Below are 6,285 nucleotides of genomic sequence, written 5' to 3'. Positions count from 1 at the left end.
AAATGTTATAGAATTTCAAAAAATGTTCTCGTTTCAAAATTTTGTTCACAAATCCCAAAAAAAATCTGAATTTTAAAAAATGTTCTCATTTCGGAAATTTGTTCACAAATTCCAAAAATGTTCGGGTATTTCAAAAGGTGTTCCAACTTTTCAAAGATTGTTCATGTTTAAGAAAATGTTCTGATGTTTCAAAATTGTTCATAGATTTAAAAAAAGTTGTTCACAAATTTTAAAAATGTTCTCATTTTCTTTTTATATTTACTTATTATAGATTCCAAAAATGTTCCATTTTTAAAAAATTTGTTAACAAATTTGAAAGTCATCACATTTTTGAAATATTGTTCACAATTTCAAATAATGTTCTTGTTTTCAGTTTTGTTCCTTTTTTTATTCAAAAAAACTATTTGTGCTTTTGAAATTTTGTTCCTTTATCAAATATTTGTTCTCAAAATTCTATAAATGTTAAGGTTTTCAGAAAATGTTCACGAATTTCAAAAACAAATATGTTGAAAAATGTTTACGTCTTTTGTTTTATTTTTGGAAATTTGAAAATGTGTGTGAGTTGTTAAAAAGTTCATCGTATCTTGATACATTGCTCGTTTGTTAAAAAAATCAGAATTTCGAAGGAAAGTTTGAAAAGATTCAAAAAACTGTCCACATTCTTCATTGGTATTAGTTCTTATACCAGCACGCTTCAAATTTAGCACCCAGGCTTGTTAGGTCTACTGGTTAGCTCCGCTCGTACGCAACATGAAGGTCCAGAGATCGTATCCTTTCAGGCTTGAGCTTGGCCCTGGTCAGCGGCAATGTGGCTGCAATCCTCGATGAAGCTTCTTCCTCCGCTTCGGCCGGCGCACGCTTTGCTGCAGCCTCTGACAGTTCTTTTGCTTCCTCCTTGGGCGAGACGTATGTTCCTGATGTGTAGGTCGTTTGTTGCTCTGCTTATGCTAGCATGCTATGTCGTTGTTAGTGTCTGCATGCGTAGTACGCTTCCTTTGTATCCTAGCTCAAATCGATCTTGGGGCCTTTCCAGTGCCTTGCTATGTTACTGCTTTAGGTTGGTCTTGTGTTGGGTCAGTCTGTACCGCGTCTGTTACCCCTTTGTTCCCTGCTGCTTTGTTTGTGAAAGCATGTTTCTTTTCTCCTCCCTTGCTCGCTCCCGCTCCTCTTTTGCACGGGCGGTTTACACCTTTATCCATGAAAGTGCTTAATTGGATGTTCGAGGCCTGGGTGATGAGAACAACTGTTCGTTGGTTCGAGATGTTATAACCTCCTGCCGCCCTAGCATTCTTTGTTTGCAGGAAACCAAGCTGGAAGCTATCCCAGCAAGGAAACTGCATAGCTTCATGCCAGCCTACCTCGACCAGCAGGCCATCATGCCCTCTTTAGGTTCCTCTGGTGGCCTGCTCTTGGCTTGGGATTCGTCTGCTTTCTCTGGGTAAATCCTGGCCACGAACAAGTATCATATCACAGTGAAGCTGACATCGACGTCATCCAACTCTGCTTATGTTGTCACTACGGTTTATGCGCCTTGTGTTGCTCAAGAGAGGCCTATGTTCTTTCAAGCAGTTGATAATGCAGTACAAGCAGTCTCTGAACCTTGGTTGATCCTCTGCGATTTCAACATGTATCGTTTCCAGGAGGAGAAATCACGAGGATGTGTGGATTGGGCTATGATGGAGCTTTTCAATGACTGGATCAGAGGTCATGGCCTGGACGATGTACACATTTCCAACAGAAGCTTCACTTGGTCTAACAAAAGAGAGCATCCAACACTGGTTCGGCTCGACCGGGTTCTTGTGAATGCCATTGGCTCCTCGCCTTTGCTCACTCCTCGGCCTCGGTGGTTCCCTCGGTCACCTCAGACCATGTGCCTATCCTTGTGGAGTTCGACAACTTGAGGCCACAATACAGCTTGTTCCGCATGAAGAATCATTGGCTTGAGATGGAAGAAACCAGGGCTATCATCGATAACAGCTGGAAAGGGGCACTAGGCATATCTCCTCTGTCGCCTCTCTTCTGAACTTCAAAATGAGACGAGTGCGCGCTGCTGATACGTCTCCAACGTATCTATAATTTTTTATTGTTCCATGCTATTATATTACCTATTTTGGATGTTTATGGGCTTTAATCTACACTTTTATATCATTTTTGGGACTAATCTACTAACCGGAGGCCCAGCCCGAATTGCTGTTTTTTTGCCTATTTCAGTGTTTCGAAGAAAAGGAATATCAAACGGAGTCCAAACGGGATGAAACCTTTGGGAGCGATCTTTTTGGAAGAATTGCAAACCAGGAGACTTGGAGTGGACGTCAAGAAGTCAACGAGGCGGCCACGAGGGTGCCCGGCGCGCCCTATGGGGGTGGGCGCACCCCCACCCTTGTGGGCCCCTCGAGGCTCCACCAACCTACTTCTTCCTCCTATATATTTCCATGTACCCTGAGAACATCCAGGAGCACCACAAAAACCTAACTCCACCGCCGCAACCTTCTGTATCCGCGAGATATCATCTTGGAGCCTTTGTCGGTGCTCCACCGGAGGGGGAATCGACCACGGAGGGCCTCTACATCATCTCGAAGGCCTCTCCGATGAGTTGTGAGTAGTTAACCATAGAACTTCGGGTCCATAGTTATTAGCTAGATGGCTTATTCTCTCTCTTTGAACCTCAATACAAAGTTCTCCTCGATCTTCTTGGAGATCTATTTGATGTAACTCTTTTTGCGTTGTGTTTGTCGAGATCCGATGAATTACGGGTTTATGATCAAATTTATCTATGAGAAATATTTGAATCTCCTCTGAATTCTTTTATGTGTGATTGGTTATCTTTGCAAGTCTCTTCGAATTATCAGTTTGGTTTGGCCTACTGGATTGATCTTTCTTGCAATTGGATAAGTACTTAGCTTTGGGTTCAATCTTGCGGTGTCCTTTCCCAGTGACAGCAGGGGCATCAAGGCACGTATTGTATTGTTGCCATCGAGGATAAAAATATGGGGTTTATATCATATTGCATGAGTTTATCCCTCTACATCATGTCATCTTGCTTAATGCGTTACTCTATTCTTATGAACTTAATACTCTAGATGCAGGCAGGAGTCGGTCGATGTGTGGAGTAATAGTAGTAGATGCAGAATCATTTCAATCTATTTGTTGTGGACGTGATGCCTATATACATGATCATGCCTAGATAATCTCATAACTATGCACTTTTCTATCAATTGCTCGATAGTAATTTGTTTACCCACCGTAATACTTATTCTATCTTGAGAGAAGCCACTAGTGAAACCTATGGCCCCGGGGTCTATATTTTATCATATAAGTTTTCGATCTACTTTTATTTGCATATTTTGCTTTCCAATCTATATCATAAAAATACCAAAAATATTTATCTTATCATATTATCTCTATCAGATCTCACTTCCGCAAGTTACCGTGAAGGGATTGACAACCCCTTTATCGCGTTGGTTGCGAGATTCTTGTTTGTTTGTGTAGGTACGAGGGACTTTTGAGGAGCCTCCTACTGGATTGATACCTTGGTTCTCAAAAACTGAGGGAAATACTTACGCTATTTTGCTGCATCACCCTTTCCTCTTCAAGGGAAAACCAACACAGTTCTCAAGAGGTAGCAGCTGCCCTCAGGAGTTGGAGGCGGAGCAGAGCAAGCCTGGAGCTTCTAATAAGTAACAATAAGGCTGTAGTGGATTACCTCAATGTTGTCGAGGAACGTCGTTGTCTATCCCCTCTAGAGGCCATTTTGAGGAAGTTTGCGGCAGCCAAAGCCACTCAATTAATCCAGTGGCAAACGACTATATGGCGAAGAAGGGCTAAGTTACGATGGTGCGTCCCCGGGGACGGGAACTGTAAGTTCTTTCATGTTGCTGCCAATGGACATGCCAAGCACAACAAGGTCAGTGTTCTGGTTCAAGAGGGAGTGGAACACTTTAATGATCAACAGAAACTGCAACTTGCCACCGCTTATTTCTCTGAACTGCTGGGTCAACTGTCCTCCTTGCTGCCCATGATCGACCTAACTACTATGTATGAGCCTATGGATTTGTCTTGCCTTGCTAGAGAGTTTTCCTGGGAGGAGATTGTTCAAGCTATCAAACACTCACCAAATAATCGCAGCCCTGGTCCGGATGGGTTCACAAACGAGTTCTACAAGGCTTTCCACAACGTCATCAGGGAAGACCTGCAACTTTTCTTTAATCAGTTTTACCACAACCAAGTGGACCTTTCTAGCACCAATCAAGCACATATTTCCCTCTTACCTAAGAAGGACACCCCCTTGGAGTTGTGTGATTTCAGGCCTATTTCTATCGTGCATAGTGTGCCTAAACTGGCGGGCAAGGTCCTTGCTCGGTGTTTACAACTACAAATACCCTCTCTGGTTCACTCCTTGCAATCAGGTTTCATCAAGGGCCGGTCTATCATTGAGAACTTTGCTATGGCTGCTGACATGGTTCAAACTGCTCATAAGAGGAAGATGTCAGTCATGGTACTTAAATTGGATTTTCAGTAGGCGTTTGATACAGTTAGCTGGACAGGCCTCTTCTCCTACGGTGAGCTCGGGGAGTGCTTTGCTGCAAAAAGAGGATTCCATCACGGTGACTCCATCTCGCCGTATCTTTTCATCCTGGTCGCTAATGTCCTCCAACGACTTTGCTGCTCATGCTTTGAAGATGGAAGCCTGCTGCACCCGGTTGGCTCTGATCGGATGTTCCCGGTGTTGCAGTACGCTGACGATACGCTGCTCCTGTTGCAAGGTAATATCCAGCAGGCGGTTATTGTTAAGCAAGTTTTAGCCGACTTCTCAGCCTTCACAAGACTGCATATCAACTTTCATAAGAGCACCATGATCCCTATCTACCTCGATTCCAGCAACACGCAGGATATTGCCAGCCTGTTTGGATGCCCGATATCAAGCTTCCCGTGCACTTACCTGGGCTTACCACTATCCTTACACAAGATTAAGCATGGCATGCTCCTGCCTATCATCCACCGGGTTGACAAGAGTTTATCAGGCTGGCTTGCTACCTTTTTGTCGGTGGGTGGTCGCTTGACCCTCATTCAGTCAGTGTTGGCCAGCATTCCAAGCTACTACATGACGTGTTTTCTCTGGCCTAAGGAATCCATCAGTAAGCTGGAACAATTGTTGAGGGCTTTCTTCTGGCAAGGCACGAATGTGGTTAAAGGTGGCCAATGCCTAGTTGCTTGGCACTCCGCCACTCTACCACGATCTTTAGGTAGTCTGGGTATCAGAGATCTTTCTGCTCATAACCAAGCACTGCTTACCAAGTTCACAGCTAAGGTTTTGCAATCCTCGGAGGTACCATGCTTCCAATGGTTTTCCCAACAGTACTGCAAGCTTAATATACCTCTGAAAAACCACAACCGAGACACTGCGATATGGAAGAGTTTCAAGTTGTTTATCCTTGTGGTTATCGCGCCCTCTCAATGCTCTTTGGGTATCGGCACATACATCTCCTTCTGGCAGGATAATTGGCTACCAATCAGGCAACTCCGTTTTGCTCTGCCTACACTCTTCTCTTATGCCAAGGATGGCAGTTGCACAGTGGCTTCCCAGTTCTCTCACGATACATGGCACATTCAACTTCATCCTAACCTGTCAGCTACTTCCACTCGGGAGTTGGAACTGCTGCACTCTTTTCTCATGACTGAACCAGCAGCCTCCGGCTGTGATATCAGAATTTCTGCCATACATCAGAAGCCCATCACTACAACCCAGGTTTACCAGCTTCTTACTTTCCGACGTGTGCGCTGCGAGTTCAGTTCCTGGATTTGGGACCGGATCATCCCTCTGAGATACCGATTTTTTTGGTGGCTTGCCTTCTCGGGAACGCTCAATACGCGAGACAACATGTTAAGGAAACACTGGTCTTCGATCACTACACATCCCGACTGCTACATCTGCCCTGCCAGAGAATCCGCTACTCACATTATCTTGCGTTGCTACCCGGGGTCTATCATCTGGGAGGTACTCCACATAAACAACCTCGCCTCCAGCTCCATGGACCTGACCACTTTCATGCAAAGAGCGCAACTGACTTGTGCAACTTCCAGCAAAGGCCATATTCTGTTTGCCGCTGTCGCCGTCACACTTTGGCACGCCCGGAATGATCGTGTGTTCAAGGACAAACGTTGGTCTCCCACATATCTCAGGCAATATACGTCGCAGCTACTCTAGGCATGGCAACACCGGGCCAAAAAACAGGTTGACAAGGATGATATTTCATGTTGGATACATCTCCTATGCTAATCTAGCTT

Source organism: Triticum dicoccoides, chromosome 5B (genome assembly GCF_002162155.2).
Source record: "Triticum dicoccoides isolate Atlit2015 ecotype Zavitan chromosome 5B, WEW_v2.0, whole genome shotgun sequence".
Lineage (NCBI taxonomy): Eukaryota > Viridiplantae > Streptophyta > Magnoliopsida > Poales > Poaceae > Triticum > Triticum dicoccoides.
This window is presented reverse-complemented; position numbering follows the sequence as displayed.